Source organism: Loxodonta africana, chromosome 3 (genome assembly GCF_030014295.1).
Source record: "Loxodonta africana isolate mLoxAfr1 chromosome 3, mLoxAfr1.hap2, whole genome shotgun sequence".
Taxonomy (NCBI): Eukaryota; Metazoa; Chordata; class Mammalia; order Proboscidea; family Elephantidae; genus Loxodonta; species Loxodonta africana.
This window is the reverse complement of record NC_087344.1, coordinates 202,302,118-202,325,658: the sequence shown is the minus strand read 5'-3', so window position 1 is coordinate 202,325,658 and position 23,541 is coordinate 202,302,118.

Genomic DNA, 23,541 nt, shown 5'->3' with positions numbered 1-23,541 from the left:
TTTTCTGTTTGCTTACCATTTCCTAACTTCTTGCTTTGTTTTGCTTTGATATGCCCAAATAGGTTTCTTGAGTGAGCTAGCTTGATTATTTTCACCTTTGAAGCTCTGATGTCCGGTCACCAGATGGCTAGAGATGTTATCAGGTATATGAGCCTGGGAGTCCATTCACTTTTCTTGTATGGATTCAGCTCAGGTGTCCAGGAAGCTGGTCAGCAAGTGTGTGGTACAGGTTCTGACCTACAGTCTTAGAGGGGCAGGCATGATTGGTGTAGGTTCCGGTATCTGGTTGCAGCAGGGGTTCACGCTCTGAATAAGACAGGAGGCTGACAATCATCCCCCGAGTGTCTGTGAGGAAAGTGCACCCCTGCTCCCTAGAGCATACAGGTGGGTTTGTTCTGCAGATGGACCATGGACACCCAATGCTTTTGGTTATAAGTACCAGGAGTTACCAGTTGTCCTTGGACCCCTGTCACAGGTGGCTGGGTGACATAAGTGGAGCCACCAGTCTTTAGGCCCCTGATGGGTAGGTGAGGACCTTCTTTAATAGACAAAGCTGAAACAGTTGCAGTCTGCCAACAAGGGCCTATTCTCCTGAAATAGGCCCATATAGGTCCATGCAGGAGGGAGGGTTATTCAAAGTCCACAGACCGTTTATACCTGGACAGGAGCTGCTTCTGTCCTGAGCTTCCCAGGTTTGTGGAGCTGGCAAATTATCTTTTCCCTCAGTTGTGAATTTATTCTTTCTCCAAGGCGAGGAAAATGGCTTAGAACACTCAGCAGGACCTGTCTCAGGCCCAGGGAAGTCAGCAGCCACTGAAGCTGACCTGGGGGTTGGGGGTGTGGTAAAATATACGCAAGTACTTAGCTTTTGCAGACAGCACTGTTGTTCTCTGGTTCCAGAGGTGTGACTAGGCTGTGCAGCTGGCTGTTTCTTCCTTGGGAATCTGGCAGAATGCTACTACCAGCCTGCCACGGTCGCTCCTGGGAATGGTGCCTGAGGGATCCTGGCAATTCAGGTCTGGTAACTTCTCTCCGCTTCTGAACCATCTCTCCCTTCCCTGCTGCTCAGTCCATTTTCTAACTTTGCTTTTGATGTTCATGGCTCCTAAAGAAAAAAAAAAAATGTTTTTTTTTTTTTTAAAAAGAAAGCTTGTCATAAATATAATCATTTCACTTGTTTTTCCAAGTCATTGTTGTAACAGGGATCACCTGGAAGCATCTGGCTATTCTGTCATCTTGGCCTCACCCTTCCTTGTTTCACTTTCTTAAAATCATATATTTTGAATCTAAAAAGTTTTTAATTTTGATGAAGTCCACTTTATAATTCTTTAGAAAGGAATTGTGCATTTAGTGTCATATCTAAGAAATCTTTGACTACCTAAGATTGTGAAGATTTTCTCCTCAAAGTTTTGTAGTTTTAGCTCTTACATTTAGGTATATGGTTAATTTTGAGTTAATTTGTTGTGGTATGAATAGGGATGTGAATTCATCTTTTTGTATGTGGATATCCAACTGTCACAGTGTCATTTTTTCAAAAGAATTCCCTGTTCCCTTTGAATTGCTTTGGTGCCTTTCTTGAAAATAAATTGACCATAGATAAAAGAGGTTATTTCTGGACTCTCAATTTTGCTCCATTGATCTATATGTCTATCTTTATGGTCAATACCACATTGTCTTGATTACTTTTAGCTTTATTTTAAGTTTTGCAATTAAAAAAAAGTGTAAATTGTCCAACTTTGCTCTTCTTTGTTTTGGTTATTCTGGGTCCTTTGCATTTCCATATAAATATTAGAATCGGCCTGTCAGTTTCTGCAAAAAAGCCCACTGGAATTTTTTGTCATTGAATCTATAGATCAGTTTGGAGGACAATTGCATCTCAACAATATTGAGACTTTCAATCCGTGAATATGGAATGTCTCTTCATTTAGTTGGATCTTCTTTCATTTTTCTCAGCAATGTATTGAAGTTTTTGCTGTACAAGTCTAAAAAATTAATACTTTTTTTGAGACTTTGTGCTGTCCTGCTAGGGATATATATATATATATATATTATTTTATTTTTCTCTAAGAAGTCTCATTAAAAGTGATGCAGACATTTGCACATCTTAGCAGCTAAGAGCAGGAGGCAGTATGGTCAGTGGAACAGACATTGGGGGTCAGAAGGACCAACTCTGATCTATGGCAAGCCACTTAACCTCTCAGTTTGCTGATCTCTATAATTTATCTTCCTTCAAGTTTGTGAGGATTAGAGGTAATGTGTGAAAAGCATCTTGAAAAATGTCGACATATAGCATATGTTCATTATTTAGTGCCTGCCTTAGTGATGAAGTTGATGATTATACAGGCATGGAGGGGAGATACTGCATTTAGGGTCCTCATTCTGGCCACGAAGTCTTCTCTTTGCAACTCAAGGAAGGCAGAGAATGAAGATCCACAGTGGAAAGGTGAATATTCTATCTCATTTGATCTCAAAACAACTCAATGGCTTAGCTATTATCATCCACTGTTTACGGAAACCTGTTGTTCAGAGAGAGAAGGTCCTATTCTCAAGGTCACAAAGCCAGCAAGAGGTAGAGCAGCATTTGAATCCAGATTTGTCCAGCTTCAAAGCTTGTGTTTTTTCACTACCCCAGTACCTTGACTAGGTCTCATAAGGGAATCTGCAAGGCAATGGTAAATTCTGCTCACAGCACCTAATTCCTCAACAGATAAACTCTGATGAATATTCCTTGTTTATTTCACTTACTTAACATGTTAAAGGTTTAATTTTGTCATAAGATTCAGAAAGGCAGATGTGACTCCTATCATGAAGGATTACATGGGAAAATCAAACTAAATTCATAAGGGATGATCATGTTGTTGTTGTTGGGTGCCATCTAGTAGATTCCGACTCATAGTGACTCCATGTGACAGAGCAGAACTGCCCCATAAGGTATCCTAGGCTGTTATCTTTATGGGAGCAGATTACCAAGTCTTTCTCCCACAGAACTGCAGGGTAGTTTCGAAGCAGCAATCTTTTGGTTAGCAGCTAAGTGCTTAATCATTTCGCCACAAGGGCTCCTTGCTAGGGATGATCATAGTGAGATATTATAAAAAGTCATATGGTTTACACAACTATAGAGATTGAGATAAAATACAACTTTTGTTTCTGATATTTAGTGTGACCTCATCTAAGCACCAGATTTCAGCTCACAACCTCCATTTCCTCAGCTGAGATTGGATTAGTGAGAGAAAGCAGAGCTTGTGGCAATGTGAGATTTCAATCAAGAGTTGTGAATGTCCTCCTGCTGGTTGCTCTGAGCCTGCTCACCAACAGCACAACTACCCATGTCTATTATTACAGCCTAGAGTTAAGCCTCCATTGATGGTTCACTAGTACCTTTCTTGCTTCCTATAGGGGGACTCAGGTTTGATACCTAGCAAATTCTTTGATATGGCAATATGGAAAGTGTGTAGGCTTTTGAATCGGTTTGATGAATTTTTGCTCCATTTCCACTATTTGCTAGCTTTGCGATCCTGGGAAATTTATTTTATTTATCTGAGTCTCATTGCTCCTGTAAAAGGATGAAAACAATTGTCATAAGGATTAAAACGAGACAATGTCTAAAAAATGCTTATTAATGCCAGGTGTATAACGTGTTCTAGACAAATAGTACTTGCCACTGGAGTTTGAAGTAAATAAGTGTAGCTTTAAAGAAATCTCACTGTGGACCATTATGTTAATCAACTTTTCCTGCAGTAACAATCAGTCCCCAAATCTCCATGGTTTACAATCACACATTTATTTTTTGCTCATGTCACGAGAGGTCTGAATTGGCTGTGGCTTAGCTGGGCTTAGCTGGGTGGTGCTGTGCTCTATGTGTCTTCTCATTTAAGACCTGGGCTGAAAAAGCAGAAACTCAAAAGTACTGGAGATAATCCACTGAAGTGTATTTAAAGTTTTCTTCATATTGAGGTGTAACCATACTGAAGGCTGTAGTCTTTTACCTTTATTAGTAAGTGTTTCAAGTCTCAAAGTTCACAATGGCCAGTACCAGTGCATTTCAGCTCATGAATGCCTAGGATTACAATCTTTATGTGTTCCATTTCATTTTTGATGACTTGAAATTTTCCTTGTTTCATACTTTGTACATTTCATGTTCTAGTTACAAATGGGGTATTTGCAGCTGTTTCTTCTTATTTTGAGTCATGCCATGTCAACAAATGAAGGTCCTGAAACTTTATTCCATCCACATCAAGGTCGACTCACTTCGAGGAGACTGCTCTTCCCGATTGCATTTTTTTTTTAAATAATTTTTATTGTGCTTTAAGTGAAAGTTTACAAATCAAGTCAGTCTCTCACACAAAAACCCATATATACCTTGTAACGCACTCTTAATTACTCTCACCCTAATGAGACAGCCCGCTCTCTCCCTCCACTCTCTCTTTTTGTGTCCATTTCGCCAGCTTCTAACCCCCTCCACCCTCTCATCTCCCCTCCAGGCAGGAGATGCCAACATAGTCTCAAGTGTCCACCTGATCCAAAAAGCTCACTCCTCACCAGCATACCTCTCCAACCCATTGTCCAGTCCAATCCATGTCTGAAGAGTTGGCTTTGGGAAAGGTTCCTGTCCTGGGTCAACAGAAGGTCTGGGGGCCGTGACCACCAGGGTCCTTCTAGTCTCAGTCAGACCATTAAGTCTGGTTTTTATGAGAATTTGGGGTCTGCATCCCACTGCTCTCCTGCTCCCTCAGGGGTTCTCTATTGTGTTCCCTGTCAGGGCAGTCATCGATTGTAGCTGGGCATCATCTAGTTCTTCTGGTCTAAGGCTGATGTAGTCTCTGGTTTATGCAGCCCTTTCTGTCTCTTGGGCTCATAATTGCCTTGTGTCCTCGGTGTTCTTCATTCTCCTTTGATCCAGTGGGTCGACATCAATTGATGCATCTTAGATGGCTGCTTGCTAGCATTTAAGACCCCAGACGCCACTCTTCAAAGTGGGGTGCAGAATGTTTTCTTAATAGATTTTATTATGCCAATTGACTTACATATCCCCTGAAACCATGGTCCCCAGACCTCTGTCCCTGCTACGCTGGCCTTCGAAGCATTCAGTTTATTCAGGAAACTGCTTTTGCTTTAGTCCAATTGTGCTGACCTCCCCTGTATTGTGTGTTGTCTTTTCCTTCACCTAAAGTAGTTCTTATCTACTATCTAATTAGCGAATGCCTCTCTCCCCCCTCCCCCCTCCCTCCTCTCGTAACCATGAAAGAATGTTTTCTTCTCAGTTTAAGCTATTTCTCAAGTTCTTATAATAGTGGTCTTATACAATATTTGTCCTTTTGCAACTGACTAATTTCACTCAGCATAATGCCTTCCAGGTTCCTCCATGTTATGAAATGTTTCACAGATTCCTCACTGTTCTTTATCTATGTGTAGTATTCCATTGTGTGAATATAACATAATTTATTTATCCATTCATCTTTTGATGGGCACCTTGGTTGCTTCCATTTTTTGCTATTGTAAACAGTGCTGCAATAAACATGGGTGTGCATGTATCTGCTCCTGTAAAGGCTCTTGTTTCTCTAGGATATATTCCAAGGAGTGGGATTGCTGGACCGTATGGTAGTTCTATTTCTAGCTTTTTAAGGAAGCGCCAAAACGATTTCCAAAGTGTTTGTACCATTTTACATTCCCACCAGCAGTGTATAAGTGTTCCAATCTCTCAACAGCCTCTCCAGCATTTACTATTTTGTGTTTTTTGGATTTGTCAGCCTTGTTGGAGTGAGATGAAATCTCATTGTAGTTTTGATCTGCGTTTCTCTAATGGCTAATGATGGTGAACATTTCCTCATCTATCTGTTAGCTACCTGAAAGTCTTTAGTGAAGTGTCTATTCATATCTTTTGCCCATTTTTTAATTGGGTTATTTGTCTTTTTGCAGTTGAGTTTTTGCAGTATCCTGTAGATTTTAGAGATCAGGCGCTGATCAGAAACGTCATAGCTAAAAACTTTTTCCCAGCCTGTAGGATTTGGTGAAGTCTTTGGATGAGCATAGGTGTTTGATTTTTAGGAGCTCCCAGTTATCTAGTTTTTCTTCTACATTCTTTATAATGTTTTGTATACTGTTTATGCCAGTTATTAGGGCTCCTAACGTTGTCTCTATTTTTTCCCCCATGATCTTTATCATTTTAGATTTTATATTTAGGTCTTTGATGCAGTTTGAGTTAGCTTTTGTGCATGGAGTGAGATATGGGTCTTGTTTCATTTTTTTGCAGATGGATATCCAGTTACGCCAGCACCATTTGTTAAAAAGACTGTCTTTTCCCCATTTAACTGTTTTGGGGCCTTTTCAAGTATCAACTGCTCATATGTGGATGGATTTATGTCTGGATTTTCAATTCTGTTCCATTCGTCCATGTATCTGTTGTTGTACCAGTACCAGTACGAGGCTGTTTTGACTATTGTGACAGTATAATAGGTTCTAAAATCAGGTAAAGAAAGGCCTCCCACTTTGTTCTTCTTTTTCAGTAATACCTTTTTTATCCGGGACCTCTTTCCCTTCCATATGAAATTGGTAATTTGTTTCTCCATCTCATTAAAGAATGTCCTTGGGATTTGGATCAGAATTGTATTAAGCGTATAGATCGCTTTTGGTAGAATAGATATTTTTTATAATGTTACGTTTTCCTATCCACGAGCAAGGTATGTTCTTCCACTTATGTAAGTCTCTTCTGGTTTCTTGCAGAAGTGTACTGTAGTTTTCTTTATATAAGTCTTTTGCATCTCTGGTAAGATTTATTCCTAAGTATTTTATCTTCTTGGGGGCTACAGTAAATGCCATTGATTTGGTGATTTCCTCTTCAATGTTCTTTTTGTTGGTGTAGAGGAATCCAACTGATTTTTGTACATTTATCTTGTGTCCCGATACTCTGCTGATCACTTCTATTAGTTTCAGTAGTTTTCTTGAGGATTCCTTAGGGTTTTCTGTGTATAAGATCATGTCATCTGCAAATGGAGATACTTTTACTTCTTCCTTGCCAATCTGGATGCCCTTTATTTCTTTATCTAGCCTAATTGCTTTGGTTAGGACTTCCAGCACAATGTTGAATAACAGTGGTGATAAAGGGCATCCTTGTCTGGTTCCTGATGTCAATGGGAATGTTTTCAGGCTCTCTCCATTTAGGGTGATGTTGGCTGTTTTTTTTTTTTTTTTTTTTTTGGGCTGTTAGCTTTGTAAATGCCCTTTACTATGTTGAGGAATTTTCCTTCTATTCCCATTTTGCTGAGAGTTTTTATCATGAATGAGTGTTGAACTTTGTCAAATGCCTATTCTGCATGAATTGATAAAATCATGTGATTCTTATCTTTTGTTTTATTTATGTGGTGGATTACATTAATTGTTTTCCTAATGTTGAACCATCCCTGCATCTGATATGAATCCCACTTGGTCGTGGTGAATTATTTTTTTTTTGATATGTTGTTGAATTCTATTGGCTAGAATTTTGTTGAGGATTTTTGCATCTATGTTCATGAGGGATATAGGTCTGTAATTTTCTTTTCTTGTGGTGTCTTTACCTGATGTTGTTATCAGGGATATGGTGGCTTCATAGAATGAGTTTGGTAGCATTCTGTCCTTTTCTATGCTCTGAAATACCTTTAGTAGCAGTGGTGTTAACTCTTCTCTGAAAGTTTGCTAGAACTGCAGTGAAGCCATCCGGGCCAGGGCTTTTTTATGTTGGGAGTTTTTTGATTACCTTTTCATCTCTTCTTTTGTTATGGGTCTATTTAGTTGTTCTGTTTGTGTGAGTTTAGGTAGGTAGTGTGTTTCTAGGAATTCAGCCATTTCTTCTAGGTTTTCAAATTTGAGTATAGTTTTTCATAGTAATCTGATATGATTCTTTTAATTTCAGTTGAGTCTGTTGTAATATCTACCATCTCATTTCTTATTCGGTTGTTTGCTTCCTCTCCTGATTTTCTTTTCTCAGTTTGGCCAGTGGTTTATCAATTTTGTTGATTTTAAAAAAAAACCCAGCTTTTGGTCTTGTTAATTCTTTCAATTGTTTTTCTGTTTCATATTTCATTTAGTTCAGCTCTAATTTTTGTTATTTGTTTTCTTCTGATTCCTGAGGGTTTCTTTTGTTGCTCTCTTTCTATTTGTTCAAGTTGTAGGGATAGTTCTTTGATTTTGGCCCTTTCTTCTTTTTGGATGTGTGCATTTATTGACATAAATTGGCCTCTGAGCACCGCTTTTGCTGTGTCCCAAAGGTTCTGATAGGAAGTGTTTTCATTCTCATTGGATTCTCTGAATTTCTTTATTCCATCCTTAATGTCTTCTATAATCCAGTCTTTTTTGAGCAGGGTATTGTTCAGTTTCCAAGTGTTTGATTTCCTTTCTCTGCTTTTCCTGTTATTGATTTGTACTTTTAAGGCCTTAAGGTCAGAGAAGATGCTTTGTAATATTTCAATGTTTTGGATTCTGCTAAGGCTTGCTTTATGGCCTAATATGTGGTCTATTCTAGAGAATGTTCCATATTTACTAGAAACGAAAGTATTCTTGGTTGCTGTTGGGTGGAGTGTTCTGTGTATGTCTATGAGGTCAGGTTGGTTGACTGTGGCATTTAGATCTTCTGTGTCTTTATTGAGCTTCTTTCTGGATGTCCTGCCCTTCACCAAAAGTGGTGTGTTGAGGTCTCCTACTATTATTGTGAAGCTGTCTATCTCACTTTTCAATGCTGAGAGAGTTTGTTTTATGTATCTTGCAGCCCTGTCATTGGGTGCATAAATATTTAATATGGTTATATCTTCTTGGTGTATTGTCCTTTTAATCATTATATATTGTCCTTCTTTATCCTTTCTGATGGATTTAACTTTAAAGTCTATTTTGTCAGAAATTAATATTGCCACTCCTGCTCCTTTTTGATTGTTGTTTGCTTGATATATTTTTTTCCATCCTTTGAGTTTTAGTTTGTTTGTGTCTCTAAGTCTAAGGTGTGTCTCTTGTAGGCAGCATATAGATGGATCTTGTTTTTTAATCCATTCTGCCACTCTGTCTCTTTATTGGTGCATTGAGTCCATTGACATTCAGGGTAATTATGGATAGGTATGAATTTAGTGCTATCAGTTTGATGTCTTTTTTTTGTGTGTTGACAGTTTCTTTTTCCCACTTGATTTTATATGCTGAGTAGATTTTCTTTATATATTGTCCTTTCCTCATTTGTTGTTATTGATTTTGTTTCTGCTGAGTCTTTATTTTTCCCTTGTATTTTATTTTGATGAGTAGGATAGTTTGTCTCCTTTGTGGTTACCTTATTATTTACCCCTATTTTTTAAAATTTAAAACTAACTTTTATTTCTTTGTATCACTGTATTTTGCTCTCCATATGGAAGGTGTATGATTACATTTCTTAGTGCCTCTTTATTATTTTAATGTTGTCTTCTTTTATATAATAACATCACCATTACCCTGCGTTGGGCTTTTTTTTTTTTTAATCTTGCTTTGTTTTTTTTGGATTTCCCTGTCTGGGTTGACTTCTGGTTGCATTGCCCAGGGTTCAAGTCTTGGGTTGATACCTGATATTATTGATTTTCTAACCAAAGAACTCCCTTTAGTATTTCTTGTAGTTTTGGTTTGGTTTTTACGAATTCCCTCAACTTGTGTTTATCTGGAAATGTCTTAATTTCTCCTTCATATTAAGAGACAGTTTTGATGGATATATGATTCTTGGAAGGCAGTTTTTTTTCCTTCAATTTTTTAAATATGTCATCCCGTTGCCTTCTTGCCTCCATGGTTTCTGCCGAGTAGTCCGAGCTTATCCTTATTGGCTCTCCTTCCTAGGTGACTTTTCATTTATCCCTCGGTGCTCGTATAATTCTCTCTTTATCTTTGGTTTTGGCAAGCTTGATTATAATATTTCTTGGTGACTTTCTTTTAAGATCTACCTTATGTGGAGTTCGATGAACATCTTGGATAGATATCTTCTTATCTTTCACAATATCAGGGAAGTTTTCTGCCAAAAACTCTTCAACAATTTTCCCTGTATTTTCTGTTATCCCTCCCTGTTCTTGTACTCCAATCACTCATAGATTATTTCTCTTAGTAGAGTCCCATATGATTCTTAAGGTTTCTTCATTTTTTAAATTCTTTTATCTGATTTTTCTTCAAATATATTAGTGCCAAGTGATTTATCTTTGAGTTCAGAATTTCCAGCTTCTACTTGCTCAATTCTGCTCCTCTGACTTTCTACTGAGTTATCTAATTCTGTAATTTTATTGTTAATCTTCTGAATTTCTAAAAAAAAAAAAAAAACTTTTTTTTTTTTTTTAGTCTATGGATTTTTCCAGCTTAATAAACTTTTCATTATGTTCCTGAATAATCTTTCTAATTTCCTCAGTTGCTTTATCTGTGTGTTCCTTGGCTTGTTCTGCGTATTGCCTCATTTCCTTCCTGATGTCTTGAAGGTTTCTGTATGTTAAACTTTTGTATTCTGCATCTGGTAATTCCAGGAATGCACTTTCATCTAGAAGATCCCTGCGTTCTTTGTTTTGAGAGCCTGTTGAGGTGATCATGGTCTGTTTCTTTATGTGACTTGATATTGACTGTTGTCTCCGAGCCATCTATAAGTTATTGCATTAGTTTATGCTTGCTTACTGTATCATAGCTGCTTGCTTTGTTTTGTTTTGGTATACCCGTATGGGTTGCTTGAGTGAGCTAGCTTGATTATTTTCACCTTTGGAGCTCTGGTGTCCTGTCTCCAGCTGGCTACAGCTGTTATCAGGTATATCAGTCTAGGAGTCCATTCAGTTTTCTTGTATGAATTCAGCCCAGGTTTCCGGGTAGCTGATATCAAGTGTGTGGTACAGGCTCTGTCCTACAGTCCTAGAGGGGCAGAGGTGATTGGCATATATACCAGTATCTGATTGCAGCAGGGGGTCACACTCGGAACAAGGCAGGGGGCTGAGAACTGACAGCCAAGTGTCTCTGAGGAAAACACGTCTCTGTTCCCTAGAGCGTGCTGGTGAGTGGGTTCTGCAGAGGGACCATGGGCACCCAAAGTTTTTGGTTGTAAGAACTGGGAGGTACGAGTTATTTTTGGACCCCTGTCTTGGGTGGCTGGGTGACCTGAGTGGAGCTACTAGTCCTTAGGTCCCTGATGTGGGTAGGTGAGGACCTTGTTTAATAGGCAAAGGAATGTCAGACGTCAAACACCCACCTCTCCACCGCAGGGCTGAAATGGTTGGAGTTTGCCAACAAGGGCCTATTCTCCTGAAATAGGCCCACACACGTCCATGTAGAAGGGAAAGGTGCTCAAGGTCCACGGACGGTTTATGCCTGGACAGGAGCTGCTTCTGATCTGAGCTCCCCTGGTTAATGGAGCTAGCAAATTATCTTTTCCCCCCAGTTGCAAATTTTTTCCTTCCCCAGGGCTGGAAGGTGGCTGTAGGTGCTCACCAGGGTCTATCTCAGGCCCAGGGATTCAACCGCTGAAGTTGGCTTGGGGGTGGGGGGTGAGGGCATGGTAAAATACACGTAAGTACTTATCTTTTGCTGAGAGCGCTGTTCTCCTCAGGTTCCAGAGGTGTGAGTGGGCTGTGTGGCTGGCTGCTTCTCCCTGAGGAAACTGCAGCAGAACACTAGTACCAGCCCGCTGCCACTGCCCACGCTCCAGGAATGGTGCCTGAGGGCTTTCCGTGATTCAGGTCTGGTAACTCCTCTCTACTTCTGAATGGCCTCTTCCTCCCCCTTCCCCTCAGTTCATTGTCTAAGCTTGCCTTTGATGCTCAGGGCTCCCAGCTTGTCACAAATATACTCGTTTCACTTGTTTTTTCGGGTGTTTTTTGTTAAGAGGGCTTGACGGAAGTGTCTGTCTATTCTGCCACCTTGGCTTCCCCCAATTGTATTTTGAGTGCCATCCAATCTGACAGGTTTATCTTTCAACACTGTATCAGACAATGTTCCACTACTATCTATAGGTTTTTCACTGGCCAATTTTTTTTCCCAGAAGTTGTTGCCAGGTCCTTCCTCCTAGTGTGTCTTGATCTGTAAGCCCCACGGAAACCTGTTATAAAAATGGTTTGAGGGCAGTGTCTGACCTCCTCCAACCCCACAAGGGAGAAGGAGAACCAAGATCAAAAGCCCAAGGCTGACTCCTGTAAGGCAGAGACCAGACAAGCCCCTCTCTCCATCTTTACTAATTCTGACGCCAACCGTCCCTCACATAGCACTGTCTACTGGGTTCGATAATTCATTGCAATGGCCACACAGAACTCACAGACCATACTCACAATTATGGGGTTTATTAGGAAAGTAATGGTTACAATTCAGGCTCAGGAACAATCAGGATACAGTTCTTCTGTCAGGATAGCCTCTTCCCAGCCATGCTTGCAGGCACATCTCGCCCTGGCCCTCAGTCTCTGCCCAAAGGCACTCAGCTTTCTCTCTCCTTGAGCCGGGAAGCCCACCGTGCCATCTCCTGCTGCCGGGTCTCTCCTGCCACCACTTCTCACCGTTTTCAGGGTTACAGCTTGCTCTCTGTTTCTCTCAGTCTCTTGCTTCCAAAAGCTTCTCAGTGCAGGGATCCTGGGTCCAAAGGATGTGCTCTCTGCTCTTGGCTGATCTTCCTTGGTGGTTGTAGGGTCCTCCTCTCTGCTCTGGAATTGACTCTCTTTTAAGGCAAAACTGACCAATCCCGTTGGTGGGCCACAATTATCCTATCACATGGTCCCACCCAATCATCTGAGTAGGAGTTACAAGACCTTGGCTAGAAAGGCCACACAAGACTAAACAATTGCACCACACCTGTCCACCATGGGTGACCTGCTGGTACTTGAAATATCAGTGGCATAGCTTCTTGTTTAAATGTTGGCATTCTCAAGACTCTTCCTAGTCCCTTTCTATATGCTTTTCCCCAGGTGATTTCATATGTAACCATGGCTTCAGTTAATTCCTCTCTAATGAATCTCATTTCAACATTCTTAATTCAGGCCATGCATCTGATCATCAAATCCATATAGCCAGCTGCCTAACTAACATCTTCACTAGGGTGTCCATATACAACTCAGTGCTGGCCACTTCAAATGTACCGTGTATGACTAGGCCATCCAGCCAGTTGTACAGACCGAACACTACCTGCCACCACCAAGCCATGATCCTGTTTCACCTGGACTCTTGCAATTTTCCCCAGCTATCTCTCTGTGTGTAATAAAGAATTTGGTTGGACTTTGTTTTTGGTTTCTAGGAGGTAACCTCTTAACTCTTGGAAAATATCCTGAGTGATCAGAATATCATTGTTATTCATTGTGGGGCCCTTGGATCACACCTGATAGTTTATGCAAAGAAGGTGACTCATGATGGACTTTCTCATAGTTTAAGCTAAAGAGATGGCTCAGGGTGAGGCCTGGCCATGCCAGAAAGGTCAGCCATGTGATCAGAGAGTTGGAACTTTGAGCCACATAATATCAGCCTGACCTAGAGAAGGAAGGAGTCTGGAGATTGAGTTCAACCATGTGGCCAACGGTTCATTCAATCATGCCAATATAATGAAGCCTCAATAAAAACTCTGACTGGCAGTGCTTTTCGATTATTGTCATACATTGGTGCTGGGAGGATAGTGCATCCCTGAGGATATGGAAGCCTCGCCTTTGGAAGCTTCTCAGAACCCTCCTAGGCTTCACCCTATGTGTCTCTCCCTTTGGCTGATTCTTATTTATACCTTTTTGGTATAGTAAAGCTATAATTGTAAGTATAGCACTTTCCTGAGTTCTGCAGGTCATTCTAGTGAATTACTGAAACTGAGGGAGTAATGGGAGCCCCCAAATTTGTAGGCAGCTGGTCAAAGCTGGCAGTGGCCTGGGGGACCCTGAGCTTGTGTCTGATGTCTAAAGTGAGGGCAGTCTTGTGGAGGCAGTGTCCTTAGACTGTGAAGTTTGGCCTTGCTCTGGGTAATTGGTGTCAGAGGTCACTGTACCCTGCATCCTCTTTTCCCTTCTGTGTCCTGTGCCACAGCTATAGCCAGAGTAATTTTTATTTTTAATTATGAAGTTGCTCATATCTTCCTTCTGCTTGAAACTCTTAAATGACTTTCTACAGCTTTTAGGACAAAGATCTAAAACCTTTCCATGCCCTGCAGAACCCAGCATGATATGGCCTTTTTCTCTCTCTCTCATTTCATCTTGCACCACTCCTCTTATTTTTGCCTATGCTGTAGCTACAATAAGAACTCCTGGTGGCAAAGTGGTTAACATACTTTACCATTAACCAAATGGGTCTAGGGAGTGATATCCAAGTCGACTCCAAGTCACATACCTGGTGTTGTTCTTAAATGTTTATCTCCTGGCCTAAATGATTAGCCTTCTCAAGAAACCTACCGGTTGGGACCCTTCCCTCATCTGATCCTCGTCAAATGCTTAGCACTGCCTTCAGATTTCCCCATATTCCAAACAGTTCCTCCTTTAAATCTCAGCAATATTAGGACTCTGATTCCCATGTATGGTCTCCACCACCTGTCTGCTTGCAAAGAACGGATAATCCTTTTAAAGTCTTAATAGTAATGCATGGTTTGTTTGGCCTTATTTTCCAACATTAGCTTTTAGCCAGCCAGTGTCAAATCCACAGCTTTTGAATTGGAATACCTGAAACAAAGAGCAGTTAGTTAGGAAAAGGAAAAAGCTTACAGCAGGATCATGTAAAATCGAATTTAGAAAAACTCATTTTGTTAATTTCCCTAACCTGGAAGTATTTTCTCTACAGACAGGGAGAGTAAGGTTGTAGGAACACATGAAATTTGGTGTGAGGAAGACATGGGTTGGTGAATATCTCAGCTTTGCCAGATACTAGCCAGGTGAAATAGGGCAACTTGTAACCTTTTTAAACATTAGTTTTCTTATCTGTAAGATGAGAACAGTAATATCTTTCAAGGTTGTGAAAAGGTTTTGTGAGTTGGAAATCACTGTAAAAACATTGGGTGCTTTTCCATGAGGAGTCCAGCCTCTCTACCTTAGGTGGGCCCTGTGAGGAAACGAGCAAGGCTAGGTAGGATTGTGTACACTGAAGCTGAGTCTCGTTATTCGCGAGAGGTCTATTAACTGACTGCGAATACCGAGTTAGCGAACACTGGCCCAGCATTGGTCCACCTCAGCAGGCAATGGGTCACTTATCTGTGTGCATGTGCATGTCTGCGAATGCTTTCGAAAGTGTCCCGAGAATTTTCAGCGAAGAGTTTGCTACAATTTAGCTACTTTATGAGGATGAGGAGACGACCGCCATGTAGATGGAGCAGAGAATCCTCTCCACAGCCGGTGGTTTGCTTCCGTATTCAGGCATAGACGTGGCAGAAATAGAAACTCCAATGGTTGGGCTCAGGGAGGGGTGACCAGACATTTCTTACCTGCCACTGTTACCAATTGCCAATCTGACACAATTGGTCCTTGTCTTTTCCCAGTAAGAATACATGCAAAAGACAAATTTCGTCTTCAACAAGCTTTATTTTGCTTGAGTCAAGCAAAAGGAGTCATCAGGGATCTAAGCCTCTCCAAAAGACTGACTCGAAAAGGGAAGCAAGGCTAGGGCTTATATGGGTTCGGTGGAGACAATAGAGTAATGAGTATTTAGTGGGCTTCATTCAAGGGGTGGGTACTTCTCAGAATGGTGGTGCATGTTAATTAGGTTGCCTGCTCATCTGGGATCCAAGATGGAACCTGCTGATATCTCGGCAGCCCTTGGCATCACTTATTATGGGATATAGTGCAAACGCACTGATCTTTGGCACTACATCGCCATCTTCGGAGGGCTAAGGAAGGTTAAACAGCGGTCACACTTTGTTCTTCTATGCATGTGGGAGCCTGCAAAGGGGGAAGGGGCTAGAAAAACACTAAGGATTGTTTCAACCTTATCTCATGTTGACAGGGTGTGGTTCTTGTTTACCCAACTTCTTAGATGGTAATCTTTTAATAGCCAGCACAGTTAACTCTATCTGTCTCACCATCCCCCACCCCCTTTTTTAACCTCAGTTACAGAAGGCTGGATAAGTTGTTGGGTGCCCTCCAGTCAGGCCGATCTTGACTCTTAGCAACCCTGTGTGATGGAGCAGCAGAGGCATAGTGGGGGGTAAAGCGCCCGGGGCAACCTCTAGTTTGTGCCCCGCCCCGCCCCAGCTGGCCTCATCTGGCACCCCTTTGGACTTGCCCCTGGGGCAAATCCCCCCTCAACCTTTCCAAGACTCTGAGAATAGAACTGTCCCATAGGGTTTTCTAGGCTGTAATCTTTACGAATGACAAGGAGCCCTGGTGGCACAGTGGTTAAATGCTCAGTTGCTTTCTGAGAGCAGATAGCCAGGTCTTTCTTCTGAGGATCCAGTGGCTGGGTTCCAACTACCAACCTTTCAGTTAGCAGCCTAGAGCTTTACGACTGAGCCAGCGGGGCTCCTTCGATTAATCAACCCATTGTGTCGATTTCTACTCACAGAGAATCTATAGGACAGAGTAGAACTGCACCACAGGGTTCCCAAGGCTGTAATCTTTGCAGAAGCAGACTGCCACATCTTTCTCCCACGGAGCGGCTGGTGAGCTCCAACCATAAAAAAAAAAATACTCCTCCATTAATGGCACATTGTCATCACTGCTCCATGCCAAGCTCCTCTCTTCCTTAAAGGGAGTAAATACCCTTTACTCCCATTTCCATCACCATTTCCTTTATAGACATTCATTTAATGTGCTTGAAAGTATATTTAATGTCTTTAAAAGTGTATTTAAAATGTACGTATGTCAGTGTGTTGCAAGCATTCATTCATTCAACAAAAAAATTATTAAGTGCTTCTTGTGGTAGGCTTTGTTCTAGGCAGGAGACTTGGCAGTACGGTGGTTAAGTGCTCAGCTACTAACTGAAAGCTCAGTGGTTTGAACACACTAGCTGTTCCATGGGAGAAATATGTGGCAATCTGCTTCCGTAAAGATTAAAAACCAAACCAAACCCATTGCCCTCAAGTTGATTCTGACTCCTAGCAACCCTAGAGGACAGAGTAGAACCGCTCTATAGGGTTTCCAAGGAGAGGCTGATAGATTCAAACTGCTTGCACTTCGGCTAGTCACCTGAGCTCTTAACCGCTGCACCACTGTTTATGGCCTTGGAAACCCTATGGGGCAGTTCTGTTCTGTCCTTGTAAGGTCGATGAGTATAGGTTTGGGTTTTTGTTGTTGTTGTTCTAGGCGTTGGGAGATATCAATGAACAAAACATGCAAAAATTCCTGCCTCAGGGAGCTTATGTTCTAGTGGTAAGGGCTGGAGTGGGGAGACATTGTAGACTACTATGCAGTTTTCCTCTAACATTTGACTTATTGTCTATATTAAGTATAGAGCAGGTAAGGGGGGCTGAGTGTGTTTGTTGGGGGGGTTACAATTTTAGGCAAAGGGAACAGAGGTGCAAAGACTCTTGCAGCATCCGTGAAGAAATGTTTTAATAGCTGGGGTGAGGGGAAGGCAGTGAGGCTGGAGCAGAGTGAACGTGGGGGCAGAGGAGAAGGTGATGTCAGCGCAGTGAAGGGGGTGGCAGTTGGGGGGCAGATCATCTAGGGTATGTAGGACATTGCAAGGACTTGACTTTTGCTCTGGGGGAATTTGGGAACCATTTTAGGGTTTTGAGTGTTATGGAAGGTCCTCATTATGTTTCTTCCGTTTTTTCACTCAGCATTCTATTTTTAAGATCCATTCACCTTGCTATCTGTACATCTAGTTAGTTGCTTTTAGTTAGTTGCTTCTAGGTAGTTGCTTCTTTCTACAGCACTCCACATTTTTACTAGGCATGTTGCCAACTTCCTGCTACTACAAGTAATGCTGCAATGTATGTCCTAATGTGTGCCCCATTATGGACTTGTGTGATCATTTCTGTGGGAGATACGCCCAAGAGTGAGTGGATTTCCTGGATCATATGGTAGACATACACTTAATTTGACTTAAGTATGACCAGATTGCTCTCCAGGCTGGCGGCACCCATCTACTCTCCCTTCAACAGTGCGTGAGGGCTTCTGTAGCCCAACATACCTGTCAACACCTGGCATTATTCAGCCTTCTTTCTTCTTCCCCCCCCACCAATCTAATAGGTGTAAAGTGACATCCATTGTTTTAACTGGCATTTCTCTGATTGCTAATGAGTATAGAACACCTCTTCATATCATTGTTAGTTTTTTGGGCTCTGTAAATTGCCTGTTCAAATCCTTGGCCAACATTTCCCTTGAGATTCTTGTGTTTTTCTATTTGATTTGCAGGCATACCTTGTGCATTCTGGATATTATCCCTAATTGTTTTGAGAAGATTAGAGTTAGAGGTGGCCTTTGAGATGATCTCGTCTAACCACTTTACAGTTGGAGAAACTGAGACCAAGGCAATGAAATGACTTCGTAAGACCACACAGCTAGGTGGTGGAAAAGCTGAGACTAGGAATCAGTGCTTTCTTCTGCCATCTCGTGTGAAGTGCGGGTCATTTTGCCAGAGGCAAGAATGACAGTAAGTGGTCGTTGGGTGTTACTGGTTCTCTACCATCTGCATTTCTTTGCAGGCAATAGGGCTACTTGACCAGACCTGTTGGCCAAGGCCAGTCCTGGACAAAAGGCCCTGTGTGTTCTCTTAGGTCCTAGGTCTAATAGCCACTTCTTCCTCCCAGCCACATGGTGACTGTCTTATTTTAAGACTTAATCTCCTTTTGCTTGACCAGTGAGTCCCGAATTTTAGCATGTATAAGATTCACCTAGAGAGCTTAGTAAAATGCAGATTACTACGCTCCATCCCAAACTCCTGAGATTTTGATTTAGAACTGGGAGGTCCCTAGCAGCCTGTTGTAGGTGATCCATGGACCTTATTTTGAGAAAGTTTCATTAGCTACCTGACTGGTCTTTCTGTCCATCCTGTGGTCACTTGTATTTGTCCTCCAGGTTTCCAAACAGAAATACTGTTCCCCAAAGACACTTCACTTCTCCATGTTTTCTCCTTGTTGAAATTCCGTGATTCTTCAAGATCTAGGTCAAACATGGTTTCCCCTCTAAATCCCACCCTGATTTTTCTGGGAATCAATCTTAGGGGCATAGTACAAATGAAGAAATATGGTAGGTAGTAGTAGCACCCCGTGATCCACAACTGATCATGGGGATGGTGCCAAACTGGGCAGCGTTTTGGTCCATTGTGTGTGGGGTCACCACGAGTCAGGGGGCAACACAATGGCAGCTAACAATAACAACAATAGCACATTGCCCTTTAACGACATGACGGATACCCCTCTGGGTAAGGTGGCTAAAGAGACCTCTTGGGAGGAAGGTAGCAACCTCATAGACCAGTCTTTTTTTTTTTAAAGCTTTCATTTTAATCAAATATACATGCACATAGTTTATTCAGAGTTATATTTCTACAAAATTTGTAACGAAAACACTAAGTAGGCAATAGATAAGTGATAACTTTGGTGAAGGGTGAGACAATACAAAATACTGGGGAAGTCAGCAAAAAAAAAAGAAAAATGTTATGAAAAACAGCAGTCCTCCATTCCCCTTCTCCCTGTTTTTCCTCCCCAGGGGCAAATACTTGCAACTCTTTTGGCTGGTTCTTTTGCTTTCTCTAAAAATATGCTTAAGTTGCTCCTTTTTGATTTTCTAGTTTTAGACACGATCTATTGACTTTCCACTGCAGGGGATGAGGATTTAACCCTCTGTCCTCCCCCGTGCCCTCCAGCATGCCCCCCTCCCTCCCGTCTTTGTACCGCTCGGTGAAGTTTTGTATCTACTACGGCACGATGGTTCTCTCTGCCTCAGTAACTGGTGTCCCCGTTCACCTGGGTCTCCAAGTTGGAAATTTGGGCACCTTCTTAACTCTTTCTTCTTTCTCCTAGCCCCCCCTTTTCACACTTTTCCCCTACCTGAGTATATCCAGTCACTAATGGAATTCTGTCAACTCCACCTTTGACACACTCAAAATTCATCAGCCTCTCTGTTCCCACTGCCACTGTCCTTGCCCTGCCCCCCTCATATCTCAGCTAGACTAGAACACTGAAATGCTCCTAGTTGCCTTGTTTTCTGTCATGCTCCCCCTTTGGTCTGTTCACCTTGCAGCCAGGGTCAGCTTTCTGAAACACAAATTAATTCATGTAAGTATCATGCTCAGAGCTCTTAAGGATACTTTAAATTCCCCATCGTGGTAGAGTAGAGACAGTATCTTGTTTATCTTAGCATTTTCTCCTTTTGGGCTCACAGACTACATTTCCTTGTTGGGTGCTTGGGGCTATGTGAAATGTGAATGAAAGTGACACATGTCATTTTCAGGCTCATACGCTTAAGAGCTGTGTGCCAATGACATCTCTCCTCCCTTCTGTAGTGACCTTCAAAGCCCATGTTTTAGATGCTGTAGCTACAGGTGGGAGGAGGGCTGTCCTACCCTCATTGGGCTTTTCATGAGTGAGAAATAAATCTGAGTTGTGCAATGAGATTTTGGAGTTTATCTGTTACTGCAGCATAACCTTTTATCACCCTGACTAACACAGTGTATATATAATGTCCTTCAGGGTCTGGCCTTGTTCTCTCTCTAATGTTATTCCTCTTCTCTTCCTTTCCCTAGACTCTGAATTCTGGACATGCCAAACTCTGTCCCACTTCCAGGCCTGTGCGCATGCAGTTTGCATTGCTTAGCATGTCTTCCTGTCACCCACCCGCTTTTGGACACTTTGCCTGGCTAACCTCAACTGAACCTTCAAGCCTCAGCTTAGAAGTCTCTTTCTCTGGGAGGTCTTTCGAGACTCCCTGCTACCTTCTGGGTGAGGTGTCCCTCTTTTGTGTACCCTTAGACTCCTGTGATTTCACTTACCATTCTGGCCTGACATTGCCGGTTTACTTGTGTCTCTGCTAACCTAGGCTGTGGGTTCAGGGGACTCTGACTTGTTTACTGCAGTCTTCTCCAGGCCAATTGGAGTAGGTGCTCAGTAAATTGTTGTGGAGTGAGTGAAGATCCAGGCACAACCTCAGAAGAGAAGCTATTTTGGAAAGTTGGAATTCAGACATCTTTTGCCAGAATTTTCTTGGCAGTTTTAATTCCTGAGAGATAGCATCAATTAGTGGTTTAGAGGAAACAATCTATTGTTAGAGCTGGTTTGACTTCTGGCCTTACTGGTTGTGTAATGCTGAGCAAATTATTTAGTCTCTTTGTTATGAATTGAATTATATCCCCAAGAAGATATGTTAAAGTCCTCCCCTTGTATCTTTGACGGAGCCCTGGTGGTGCAGTGGTTAAGTGCTTGGCTGCCAACCAAAATGTTGGCAGTTCGAAACCACCAACCGCTCCTTGAAAACCCTATGGGGCAGTTCTGTTCTGTCCTATAGGGTCACTATGAGTTGGAATCGATGGCAACAGGTTTGATTTTTGCTTTATATCCCCAAGAAGATATGTTAAAGTCCCCCCCTTGTATCTTTGAATGTGGCCTTGTTTGAGAATAGGGTCTTTCTTTGAAGATGTTCTAAGTTAGGTTCCCATGAAGTCATACTCGAGTGGGGCGGGTCCTGACTCCACATGAGTGGTGTCTTATTAAAGAGAAAAACAGACACAGAGAGACACACGCACAGGGGGAAGGTTCCAGACGAAGATGCATCTACAAGCCAAGGACTGCCAAGAAGTGCCTGGGGTTACCAGAAGCTAGAAGAGGCAAGGAAGGGTCTTCCCTTACAGCTTCTGAGAACACGGCCTTGCTGATGCCCTGAACTTGGAATTCTGGCCTCCAGAACTGTAAGACAATAAGTTTCTGTTTTTATAAGCCACCCATTTTGTGGTATTTTGTTATTGCAATCCTATGAAACTAAGAAAAAAAAAAAAAACATAGTCTCTAAGCCGCAATTTCATTATTCAATGGGAATAATAATAACATCCACCTCACAGGGTTATTAAGATGATTAAATGAATTTATATATGTATGTATATATGTGTATATGTGTGTGTATCTATCTAACATCTATCTATCATCTATCTATCATCTATCTATCTATCATCTATCCATCTGTCTATCTATCATCTATCTGTCTATCTACCTATCTATCATCTCTAAAACCAAACCCAAACCCATTGCCGTTGAGTTAATTCTGACTCATAGCAACCCTACAGGACAAAGTAGAACTGCCCCACAGAGTTTCCAAGGAAAGCCTGGCTAATTTGAACTGCCGACCTTTTGATTAGCGGCTGTAGCACTTAACCACTACGCTACCAGGGTTTCCATACATATCTCTATATATACATATACATATAGATATATATACACTTAGAACTAAAAACCAAAAATGAAACCCATTGCCATTGAGTCGATTCTGACTCGTGGTGACCCTATAGGACAGAGTAGAACTGCCCCATATGGTTTCCAAGGAGCAACTGGTGGATTCGAACTGCCAGACTTTTGATTAGCAGCTGATCTCTTAACCACTGTACCACCAGGGCTCTTTATATATAAGCACTCAGAACAATGCCTGACATAAAGAAATGCCCAATAAATATTAGTTATATTATTATTTTTAAAAATATACTAACTATGATATAGTATTCTGGATTGGATCCTAGAACAGAAAAAAGGCATTAGGGAAAAAAAACTAGTGAAATCCAAATAAAGTCTGGAATTTAGTTACTAGGAATGTCCCAATGGCAGTATCCGAGCTTTGACAAATGTACCATGTAGTGTAAAAAGATATTGGGGAAACTGGGTGGGGGGCATACAGGAACTCTCTGTGTTATCTTTGTAGCCTTCCTGTAAATCTAAAATTATTCCAAAAATAAAAGGTTTTTAAAAAATATATTACTATTATTATTATAATTGGTAATCATTTTATTCTCTATCCCTACAGGGTTACTGTGGGTCAGAATCGACTCGACGGCAGTGGGTTATATAAGTACTGCAATTACTATTGCCATTTGCAGATGAGGAAACTGAGGCAGAGAGAAGTTAAATAACTTGCCCATAGTCACTTGTCACCACTCAGTGCATAGCTTAGGAATGATCAGTGGCTTGGAAATTAAATAGAATGCAAGAGTAAACACGTACGGAGCTCCTGCTTTGCGGAAGGCGCCACCTTAAGTGCTGTGTCAGCAGAGAATAACAGGTGGTCTCGGCCCTCAAGGTGATTACGAGTAGGGCACCCAAGTTCACAAAGTGCTAAGGGCAGAATCGGGGATAGGAACTCAGCCCTGACTCAGGAGCCAGGGCGCTTAACCATCGCAGCTAACAAACTTGGGGAAAGCGTTGATTAGAGGTACCTGCTATTTGCAGTGGAAGTGCAGAAGTAAGAAGATGTCTGGATGGGGGTCCAGGGGCAGCTGGCTTCGTGAGTGGGGGCTTTGATCTGAATCTTGAAGGATGAACACAATTAGATATGAGGAGAGGAAGGGAACACCTAGAATGGATCTTTGAACCTGGGTCGAGCCACCCTCTCTTCTGCTTCCTTTTCCTATCTCTGTCCATCTTGGGGGCTGGTGTATGCTTGGCTACTCTATTTAGCACTTCATGAAAGGCTAGGGCACAGCGCATGGGCTTTGGTGTCAGGCAGCCCCAGCTCAGCGATTGCTCTACGT